Source organism: Cyprinus carpio, chromosome B3 (genome assembly GCF_018340385.1).
Source record: "Cyprinus carpio isolate SPL01 chromosome B3, ASM1834038v1, whole genome shotgun sequence".
In the NCBI taxonomy this organism is placed as follows: domain Eukaryota; kingdom Metazoa; phylum Chordata; class Actinopteri; order Cypriniformes; family Cyprinidae; genus Cyprinus; species Cyprinus carpio.
The window spans coordinates 23,057,424-23,069,974 of NC_056599.1; the positions used below are offsets into that span (position 1 = coordinate 23,057,424).

Consider the following 12,551-nt stretch of genomic DNA (forward strand, 5'->3'; position numbering starts at 1 on the left):
ACTAAAATTCATTTTAAAGTCTTGGCTGAATTTTAATAAAGGCCTACGGTAAACGTCCGAGGCCTACAAGTCCTAGCTAAACGTCCAGTAGCCTACGTCGTAACATTTGTTTATTTGTTTTATTCAATTAAAGTAATTTTTCGCAGGCTCATTGAGAATCGGACAAGAGCCGATTCTCCGTAAGATTCATTCGGACTGATTCAGTTCGATTCGTAAGCGAATCATTTAGCTCGATTTATAAACGAATCGTTCAAACTCGGGTTCGTTCAACAAATTCATTGGAAAGGTCCGACTCGTTCAGAGATCGGACCATCGCCCCTTTTTGAGCTATCATTATAAAAAATACCATTAGTATACGATACAATGACTGTCAAATAGACTATTATGTAATCTTGATATTAGGCTACATTCCCCAAAACATAATATATTGCAATAGAAAAAAAAATATCTAAAAGGCACAAATTGAATCGATCCTGTGCTCGCGCCACCCCCGGCTCGTCCCAGTTGGTCCAGACTGGATTTAGAGCGCTGCAGCATCAGCGGAGGATCAGGAGTGAAGTCCGGGCCGCTGCGCCCCTCCACCAGCCGCATGCTCCCGCACACCGGCATCAGTCCGCACGAGAGAGAAATGTGCGGGGAATGTAGGGGATATATAACCTTTCTTTGGCATAGCCGCTTATCAGAAACGGATCTCCTCAGCAAAGCGCTCGTTTAAAAACTCTGCTGGATGAAATCACTGCAGGCTAGCAGCAACATCACTTGGCAGCAAAGGCGAGACGTGCGCCCGTGAGCTGAGCACCGTGCATTCCTCCGTTCCCTGGATGACAAACGCCGAGCCTCCGGCATGGAGATATTTTAGACGGAGCATGGGGGATCGCGGGAATGCGTGTGCCGCTGTTTGGGAAAACTGGTTGTGATGTTTAACCGCTGCTGAAACGTTGACTGTGAAGCTCGTGTGTTTTTGCATTCGGCACAATCAAGGTGACGGCAGCTAGCCCGTTAGCTCGCGAGCTATCCGTTTAGTGTGAGACAGGGAACAGAAAACGCACCGAGTGCGTTTGACATCGAAATATTATTATTGATAAAAATTGAAAAAGGGCAGCACACGATAAAGCGTGTGCACTTTTTCTTTGCACGGTGCATGCACTTCCTTATTGGATAACAGTGCTCGTCGCTGACAAGGAGCACATGCCAGGAGAGGCTTGATATTTTTGGGGAAGAACCCTGCCATATCTATGAGAATTTGATAATAGAGCATATCAAACTCGTGTGCTTTTTTACATCAGCTGCATATTTTAATGTTAACCCCCTAAACCCCGTGGGATGTCATATCGATTCTGGCACTGTACTGTATAATTAGTACCTACTTATGGTCGGAGCCAAGCAATATTGTCGTATCTCACTATATTAAGCGCATACTTGTATTGGTTTATAGAAAAAAATACACCTGCTTCGTTCAGGTCCAGTAAATGAGTCTTTTTGTATCAGTTTCTTGCAACACACACGAGTTCTCACAGTCAGAGCGCTGGTAGCTTAGAAATCAGAGTGGATGCCAAAGCTCCGGACGGACAGATGATGATGGTGATGATTCACTCCGCGGGAATATGAGGAAGTTACTCTGAACCGAGCACACGGCTCCGCGTTCACGAAACCCCTGCCGTTACCGATGGTGAAATTAGCCGGTGGCTGTTTGATGAGCAGCAAACGAAAGCCACCTCTCCTCGGGTCGCCTCTGAGGTCGAGCTGACAGAAGCTGGTGGGGTTTGTTTGAAAGGCTGGAGCAGGGTGTGACAACACTTCGTTTAAATGTTACATGCAGCGCTATGTATCAGCGAAGCTCACTATGAAAGCAGCCTGGAATTTCTACGTCAACCCGTGTGGATGACGCCGCCGCCGTCAACGTTCCAAAACAAAACGTAGCCGAGGCAAAAGTTGCTTTTTAAAATAGTTTGTTTCGGCTAAAGAGCAGCGGGTCTGTTAGCCATGTAGCTGGCCGCACATGACCGGACTGCACTTCTCCAACTAATGTCTAGGGTGTCGGGTCTTTTTTTAGTCTGTGTTGTGCGTGTAAAGTGTGTAATGTAATAGCGTAGTTATTTTAGCGTCGTCGTGACTGTTTCTGGTTGCTATGGCATTTTTTAAACGGCCCCAGACTGCTGGACTGGGCAAAGCTCTCCTCCACATTTACAGTTCAACAGATATGTCCTGACTGGCTATAGACCCATCTCCTCCGTCCAGGAGTGTATCAAGAGTCTCTTCTATCTGCACAATGAGCTGGGGAACATCTACACACAAACGGTGAGTGAGACAAGCCTACTGCTTCAAAAGAGGAAGCGGAGACAGTGCCCTCCCTCTTTATGTGCTTATAACTTGCTTTACTTTTTGTGGCATTGATTTATTTATTTATTTTTTAACTAATAATTCTAATGAATTAGTATTAATAAATTGCATGACTTCATTCATGTCAGTAGGAGTTTTGCCCATCCTGGCTGCTTAGGTCTTACCAGTATTTGCATGTGTATTATTACCCATTCATAGTTCTAGTCTAAACTCCATTTAAATGATCAGTGTTTCTACACCACCAGACACAGGGTATGGTCTATATTTGTTGTAAACTGCACACTTGCTGGGTTTTTTCGGAAACTACGTTAATGGAACTACATTCACGCCAAAACTATTTATTTACAGTCATCTTGGTCTAAACAAATTTTGAAGTTGTCCTTATTCAGCCTTTTTCATGCAGTGACATCTTCCCCATTCATTGTCAAGCCTCAAAAAGCATCAAAAGTGTGTCAAGGTTGTGATAAGTGAACTCAATGAATCATTAAATCATTAAGCTAATTTTCTATTTCTCTCATGAACCTGAAAGACTTGAAATGTAGTGTATGAGATGACTGTTGTGATTAAAGTGATTTTGTGTCCTTTTCGAATGTTTGACATTTTCAATCACACCATTAAATGGAAAAAATACAGACCGATAGATTGTTCAAAATATCTCCTTTTGTTTTCCGCAAAAGAAAGAAAGTCATACAGGGTTGGAGTGACATGAGGATGATTAAATTAACAGAATTATCTTTTTCTTTTTTTTCTGAAAGCTGTCCATTTAATGATTATACAGCTACGCCTTGAAATGCATAGATCCCACTCTTGCTGTGTACATCACTATGTACTGCAGTTTGCCATACATAATTAATATATTTGTCAGTAACACAAAAGTATCTAGACAATTAAGTAATTTGTGCTATGTTTTTATATCACAGCTGCAGTGAGCAGTATCTAGACAAGTGCTCCGGTGCAACATTTGCTGAGAGGAAAATATAAAAAATGTAAAATCAGGTATAAAGGTCAACTCCAAAGGAATTTCTTCTGCTTGGAAATGCTTCTAAATTGCAGGACTGTGTGGATTCATCAAGCTGGGTCATGTGGTTGCCTGCAGGTGTGCTGTCATATACAACCCTTTCCTTTCAAAACTGAAACTGCCATTTGGACTGGTAAAAACTTTGTTAGTACTGTATGACTATATTGTTTTGCACTGTGCGAGCTCTCAGAGTGTGTTCTAAAAAGCCAGCGCTGTGGTTCAGAGTATATTTGAGAGTGTTCTGGCAAATGCTGTTGTCCCTAGTAAGCAGAAATGAGAGGTTTGAAATGAGTGACACAGCTTAACTTGACCCAAAAGATGACTTTGCTGTAGGGAGCTGCACCTTCACCTTTTCTAAGCTGAAATAAAGAGGCATTTATTCTGTGTCTGTATTGTTTGAATTGATAAAAATACCTCCTTTTGGAGTTTGTAAGACAAGGTGACAATAAAGACTGATGAATGAAAATTTGTTGCATATATCGTCACTCTTTTTTTATTTTTTATTTTACATAGGGCAATTTTCCATTCTTGCTTTGGAACGCAACCGAGGTGCATGATCCTTCACAGTGTTTGCTTTGTGTTCAAGTATTTGTGTTTTACTTTGCATGATATGTCTGCACAATTGCAATACCATTTGTTGGGTTGCACGCCATGTCTTCAGGGCAACGTTTGATGTTCTTCACGGGTTTTCTACCTGTAACATCTGCTGTTTAAAGATGATTCAGTCTATTTCTGACACTTGACTATGACTAATAATCATTACTAGTCTGTTTCTTCTTGGGTCTAACCAAGTTTTTCTGCTGATGTGTTTGTCCCACTTTTATGGGACATAAAAGAAATTATTTTAAGAAATGTCTCTCTTTTTTTATTTCTTTTTTTTTTAACTGTACACACAATAAATGTTAGCGGGGACCCAACATCAATCAAATCTTTTTGTGTTCAAAGAAAGAAAATCATACAGGTGTTAGAATGACATAAGGGTAAGAAATGGTGATATAGAATCTTCATTTTCTCTCATTTCATCTTTGTTAAATGATGAAAAATTGTAATTATGAAATAAGTTAAAATTATGACAAAATGTCATATTTAGATATGAAAGTCACAATTATGACAAGTCAGTCTTTTTTAAACATAATTATAACTTTTCAACTCTTGGAATATTACTTGATATATGATATATATAGTATATTATATATATATTATATCTATATAATATATGTATGTATGTATATGGTTGTATATATTTGTATATGTTATTTCATAATTATGATTTTTTTTATGTCATAACTATAATTTATCAAAGCATTATTTTGTATAATGCTGGTGGAAAATGATCTAAATTTTAAATATCATCATTGCCAATGAAACAGTTTTTTTTTTTTTTTTTTTTTTAAATATAACATTTACAGTACATACAAAGTGTAAGTGCAGCTCAAATGCATTAACTTTTCTAGGGCAGAGTGAATGTTCTCTATCAATAGTGTCTTTATCAGAGCGAGTGTAAAGCCAACAGATATAACTCACTCAAATAGATGTGCTAGAAGGCACTGGTGCTTTTAACCTGACTAGGATAAATCATTTGACACTGGGGGAATGACGGGGCTTAGAGAGAAAAAGAGATTCACAAACAAGACAGATAATGTCCAATGAGATTGTCCTTTTCATGTACTTTAAGCCACTAGTAAAAAGCCCACTGACTGTCATTTAGTGCTAAAGACTTTTAAAGACCTTTGTTTTAGTGTGTCGTTGGCATTTTGGCAGCTGCTGCTAAAATTAGCACAGCAAGCCACTGAGACCCTCCTTGTGCTGGGCTGTTCCCTGGTCCTCCATAAATCCATGTGTTGTTTAGGCTGCAGCATTCGAACTTGAGGGACAACGGTGAAACACTGGCAGGGTCTTGCCTGAGCATAATGCCAAATAACAACCTTCTTGTTCTCTTTACAGGCCTTGCGTGTTTCAACAGCACTTCAACTACTTCTTATGTGTACAATGACTCTCCTGAGCTTCTCTGTCTCGTTGTTTTTCTTTTTCTCCACTCAGGAATCCCTCTGCTCTGTTTCCTGGTGCTGCTCCCGCTCAACATCCCCTGGTCACAGATCACCGTGACGTGGCTTGGCGTGGTGCATTTCCTGGCCGGCCTGTCACCGCAGCTGGGCTCAGTGGTCTACCACCTGTTTATGAACCATGAGGGCGGCGAGCCCGTCTACAAAACCCTGCCTCACGCTAGATATGTGCGGAATCTGCATGATCAACCCCTATAGGTCAAGCATCTCAAACTGCTGTCAGATCAATCCGAGCGCTCCAGCACATTATCTCTCCGTATTCTTTTCATTTTCTGTTCTCATGTTTCCCCCTGCTGATTCAAGCTTTTTTTTTTTTTTTCCTCCGACACCCTACATTTTATATTTTTGCATAGGTTGTTCATACCTGATGAAGTGATCTGTCATCACATTATGTTTAGCGGTGATCACCAAAAGAGGCTGGTATGCATTAGAGACCTTGTCACAGCATCCCAGTGAATAAGTTAAATATGCATTTCACCTATATTTGTAGTCGTCTTTCAGGCTGTTGCAACATTTTACCAAAGGAGAAGTGTTGTACAAGAAAACAGTGTTGCAAGAAAGGAAATAAAGAAGCAAAGAGAAAACAAAAGAGATATAGACATTGAAGTGCCTTACAGGAAGACGGTGTTCTCTGTTGTCACATGTACAGCAGCAGTGACCAGACTGTTTCACAGCACTTCCGTTGTCTCTTGCTCGGTTTGTTTGATAAAGATCTCATTTGGAATGTTAAAGTGCTTTTTCCTAGTTTTCATAATTATCCACCATTTAGATGGAAAACAAAGGAACGTTTTGTAGAAAGTCAAAAAAGGACATTTTGACTAATTTAATTTGATTTATTGTAAAAGTGAATTAGGTTTTTATGAGACAGAAATGGTTTTGAGGATAGTGTTAATTACATTAGGAAAACTGAGGTAATATTTAGGTAATATTCTAAAATTTTACCTTAGTGCAAAAGATGGCATTTTTGTAAATATGTTAATAATTTTAATTGATAGTATATAAAAATTATATAGTAAAACTTATTTGGTTAACCCTTAGTTACCATATAAATCCATATAAATAAAAAATTTTAACAGCTCATTACATAAGTTTTTTTTAAAAGTACAGAATATCATTTAATTTATGGTGAAGAAAATGCCTAAAATGTCATATAATTTAATATAATATATATATATATAGGACATTCCCATTTGTTTTGTGCTTTTATTTTATTTATTTTTTATATTTATTTTTTATTTTATTTATTAATTTCGTATCTGCTCACCAAACATACTAAGTGAGTGGAATCCACTGTTGTAATTACATCACTGTTGTGATGTCATGATGCATTTTTTGCTGCCATAAAGCAATCCACCCTTTTTTGTGGAAATTTCGTATCTGCTCACCAAACATACGTGAATGAATGTGAGCTGTACAGTTACATGTTATCCTAGTAACACGTGTTTGGTTCACAGGAGCCCTGCCCATCGTGTACAGCACTCTTCTCTGCTACCCCTTTCACCCGCACAGTGGCTCTGCTGATATACATCCTGCTCTCCAGTTACGCCATCTACTGTGCCGTCACAGCGGGCAGCAGAGTGCGCCGTCTGCGTTCCTTCGCCTGGCAGGCGCTTTTCCGCTTCTCGTTTTTCCTATTGCGCTGGATAGGTGTGGGCGAGGAAGATCCCCCCTCACTGCGTCACTTTCTCACCATGGATGCACTAGCGGTGTTGGGCGGTGTCATCAATATCACGCGAATCCCCGAGCGGTTCTGCCCAGGCCTCTTTGACTACTGGTGCAACAGCCATCAGATCATGCATGTGCTGGTGGTGGTGTCTATACTGTACCTACACTGGGGGGGCCCCCCCTGCTGGACGACTTACTGTGGAGCAACAACACGCATCAAAACTGTCCGTCAGACTGGTGACAGTGGCCCCTGCTAGTCTGGAATCATGGGGTAATAAGGCGTGAGGACCTCTTTAGTAATGAGATGTTGGGGAACGCGACGTAATTGGGCAAAGAATGGTTTGGGTTGGGGGGAGACTGTGTGCTTTGTATATATATGTGTGCACGAAAGTCCATAAGAAGTGTTTTACATGTTTTTTAGGAGACACCAGTGCCAGCTTTGACACACATGCTTGTTTGTTGGCCGTCAGTAGCCAGAATGTACATATCTGCGTTTGCATAAACATTGTCCATGCATGGCACTGTTTAGATCTGCTAGCTCAAACAAAAGCTATTTATTTATTTATTTATTTATTTGGTGGTTGAGGACCTACACAATTCTATAGGCGCACACACACACACGCACATATGGGGTCTGGCATTATTTAATGTCATGTGTTCACCAGCGTTTTAAAGCATTTAATAAAAACCCTCTAAATTTAGTTGTAGCTGAACAGTGAGAGACATGATCGAGCCCTCAAATGATTGGCTCTCGAAAAGTAAGAATTAAACGTATCGCGTAAAACTAAAATTCTTTGCACAAAATAGCATGGCTTTTATGAAAACTAATTATAGTTTGTATCTATTCTCAATTTTGCTGGTGACAAACAAAGAATCACCGGTGCAGAAATTATGTATGCACCACCCAACTTTCAACTTAATACACTATTGCAGACTATGCAGCATATCAGATTACATCAGTGCTAACACACACAATACACACACACGCGTACTGTATGCCCAGTCTCACAGCAAAATTTACTGGAAATACTTGAGTTGATTTTACTTGTTTTATCACACTTTCTTTTTCCACTCTCCCTGTTCAGGTCCACATTTCCCGCATTCTCACCCTGATACCTGTAAGTGAAGGGAGAAGGGGTCATTCCTTGGTTTGTAGACTTGCAATTTATAACGTTTTACTGGCTGGTTAAAGGTGCTGAGTGCCCTTTTATTTTTTAGTGCCCTCTGTGACTTTGATCATGTTGTTAAAATCTAAGGGGCATTTATTCAATGCAGTTTTTGCAGGAGCATGACTTTTAATAATACCCTAGGAAACATTTTACATTACCTGCAGAAGATATCATTTCTCTGCTGTCTGCTGAACAGTCGATTCAGCCTTGTACACTTACGGTTTTAATATCCTAATCTGTAGTTTGGAAGATTGGATTTTGTACCACTCTAAATTAGATTTCATTTCTTTCTGACCTTTAACCTCAATTATCTATGTAACCTTGGATTCAAGACAACGCAAATTATTTTCTTAATGGCGTGCTGTTTGCACAAAGGCTTTAATTCTCTGCTGGCCATCATCGTCCACTGTGCACCTGATGTTCCCGCTCATCAGATGTGGCAGATGAATATTAGACTCCAGAATGGAGCAATATTACACATGCCAGTTCACTATGAATTCCCCAATGAAGACTAGGGGAATATTGGTACTGCTCACGTTTATTAATGCTATATATACGGATTATCTAAGTCCCTAGTAATGGGATCAACTTGATTGGATATAATTCATAATGACCCCTCTGATTTAAGAAAAGTTGCCAAAAGACTTCAGGTTTAACAGAGCTGTGTACAGTGTACTAAAGCTGAACAAATCAGTCTCCTTTATATCTTTCTTTAGAATGTGATTAATGTAAACTAAAACAGTTCTCAATGTAGATTGCACTATGGAGATGTTCTCATTGTTCCAAATGGGCTGTATTATGCAGTTTTTGCACATTTGGATTTGTTAGCTTAGCACGCTCAAACCAAGAATGACTCTTTTTAACCCTTCCAACCTCACTTGTTTTAAAGAACTGACAAACAAACAACACAATGTGATAGATTCACTGACACTATCACAATATAGCTTTTAGAATAAACTTCAGTGAGGCCTGCCGTTCATTTCAATTACCCTCCCTATCCATGTCATTGGCATTATATTTATTATATTAAGATGTTAAATATGTTTTTGACATTGGCAATGTTTGAAGATTGTTTTATTTAAATGCTACTACTACTGTTTTTTTATTATTATTATTATATATGTATATTATTTTAACAAGTTGGGGATCACATATCTTTACACAACCACAGTACTCTAATATCCTCTAGCAGAGATCACACCTATTAGTGTAGAATCAGTGCATGTTAAGTAGAATGTTGCTCAGATATATATGACAAACACTTACACATACTCTATGCCAAATTAGATTTTAGGGCCTCAGGTGTCGAGCACGACGGTCCTGATCTTAGCAGACCAGGGTGGTTTCAAAACTAACCACTAGTCCCTCAGAATTGGGGAAGTGTACCCCCAACCCCTTTAACGCTATTAAATGATAAACATTAGAGTCTGGCAATCAAGTGTTTTGCATGTAAGTACTAGTAAACCAATCCCCTTAAAACACAACATGCGATTTCTAATGCTTGTGCAATGCAACCACTGACATATGTGCTTAATGTATCAAATATATCTGTCTTTAGAAATGGAATGAAATCAAGAGAGCAGCCCAGAGGCAATACAACCATATCAAGTAATTAACTGCACTGTTTATTTTTTTACCAAAAGGGCTTTGGATCAAAGTGAAAACCAATTAACTTAAAAGTCCATATAGGTAACATAAATACCTTATTTAGACTGTATATGCATAAAAAATGCAAGCAGCATACATACTGGACATTTTTATATATTCATATTAATATATAAAGCCACAATGTGATAAGAAAACATATTGAATGTTAACGTATTTCATCTCAGAGAGCGACCACTCAACTATGGATTGTCAGATTTCATTTCAAAGGCAGCAGTGATTCTGTAACTGTAAAAAGCTGTAATTGTGACGTCACAATGACGGGCCTAGGTTAGACAGGTTAGATTATTTAGTAGGGTTAACCGTCACAATAATATGTCTGTACTACTATGATGTCATAATGGCATTAAACACGGTCTTTGGTTTTTAAGCTGTTAGAAGGGATTGTAATATAGTTCGGTTGGTAAAATCTCTTTTTTACATTATGAAAAGTACAGAGAGGCATACAGATGTTTTGGTTTGGGGTCCTGATATGTTATTACCTCTGAAATCCACCGGATAACTATGCATAATTGAAATATGTACATATATATATATACACACAAACATGTTTGTACATGTGAATTCCAAAAACAAGATGTTTTACCTGTCCTGAAAAGAAACAGATTCACACCAACATGTTTTGCTCAGACCATGCCATCCTGGGGTTTCCTCTTCTCAGGGTGCCCTGTCAGTGCTCACTTGTACTGAGTGACCTCAACAACTGATTTCGGGCCAGTTTTCTTTCCATCCTGTCATGTCTTCTTTGCTTGTTCTGGTTAAAATCGAAGACTGAAAAAAATATGTGACAGTTGTATGTTTTCAAGGGCAAAAGGTCGCGATGGCTTGTCACTCATCAGACATTTGGACTGTGCTGCGTCCTTCTTGATGCACATTGCCTTCGTGGGGCCGAATGTGTCTGTAAATGCTGATCAAGAATGTGTTTATTCATGTAGTTAGTTAGGTGATGTGAGAATGTGCAGAGCATGTTACATTGAGCCCTAAAGGAAATGGATTGCATCATAACCCATGTTTTAGAGGAACAAGGATGATATTTCTCATGGATGATGTTCTCCTGTCTGTATATTTTCTAATGTCCTGTGGTAAAAAAAATATGACATGATGGTATGAAACTAGTTACTTTTTTTTTCTTAGTATGCAGGTGCTGGATAGCCTGTTAATGATAATTTAAAAACTACTCATCATTAGTTACATTTTGCATTATTATGATAATGGATATATTGTTATTATTACTATTATTCAGAGATGGGTTACCACTATCAGTGATCATCTTAATTTAAGTACAAAGGACTGAGAATACTAATGCACATAGGAAGACGGGAGGTCTCTGAAAGATCTGTCGGTTTTCGTTTCCCGCTCCTGCTTGTGTGTTTTTGTTGAATTCGGATGTTGTTTGGCACCATCTGGGTGGCCACAGCGCTCTACTGACTCTAATGCGTCGGTAGCAGCATAAATGATGTTCAGTTAAACCGTGTTGACCTTCTGGATGAAGTCTGTCACAGGGCACGAACTGAGCTCTACTGGCCGTATATCTTTGTTTTTGTTGTTTTAATTAGGTGTACTCAACTCATTGCAAAATGGTACTATAACTATGGTTATACATAAACATTTCTTGTTGTAAATGAATTTTATTTATTTATTTATTTATTTATTTTTATCTACAAGTGTGTGTCTCTGTTGGTTTGTTTTATGGGCCTATATTTCTCTCTCAGTCTATTTGTGTGTCCACGGTTACATTTGTTCACACAAGACAGATCTTCCAAACCCCAGGGTCTCCTGCAGCAATTGTGCAATAAATCGAGGTTTATATTTTTAAATCGTCTTGTTTGACTTCCTGTTATTTTTTAAATGATTTAAAATAGGACTGTTGATGAGATGCTTTAATATGTTGACCCCCCACTTCTGTTTATTCTCACACGTGCAGTGATGTACTGTGGGTGTTTTAAAAAAATATTTTTATTATAGTCCTCTATTTATTAAATGTGTCACTTTTGAGAAATTAACCCTAACCCGTAAAACTTTTTTTTTCCTGGAGGATAATTATTCTAATTATTGTTCACATATCAATAGAAATGTATGTGAAAATTAGGGTTGCCTTAATTGAGGCATTCATCTGAATGTGAAAACGGTACTTCTTGTTGAAAAAAAAAATAGTAAGTAGTTTATGATTTATTTATATAGCCAATGAAAAAAATCATCAAACCCAAATATTGTCATTTTTAGGGTAATTGTCAGGTTATTAAAAAGGTTATAAATGTTGAACTAGTTTTCATCAAAAACATGACAAAACAAATAAATTAACCTCTTTCAAACAGTCTAAGAAGACTTCACAATATTTATTTAGGGATGCAAAAAAAAGTTAAAGGCTAATATTGTTACCAGAGTGTTTTAACAATATTACGACATTTTTGCGGAAAATAGGGTTGTCATGGTCATTTTTAAAGTTAGAGGCATTCACTTTAATGCTGCATTTCACCGCTTTAGTGTTTAGTTGCCTATTATTGCAAAAGAAAGCGTAGGAAATTTGATTGTGAAAACAGAAAAGTTCAACAGAGAGATAACATTCAGACAAACATGTCGGCGAGACCGCAAACTTCATGCGAGCGCGCGAGCACACGTCACGTTTGTGTT

General features: G+C 38.4%; 1 pseudogene; it reads left to right on the forward strand.

The window, feature by feature from the left end:
* Positions 1-2,116: 2,116 nt before the first annotated feature.
* Positions 2,117-7,327, forward strand: LOC122136798 (annotated as a pseudogene).
* Positions 7,328-12,551: the final 5,224 nt, after the last annotated feature.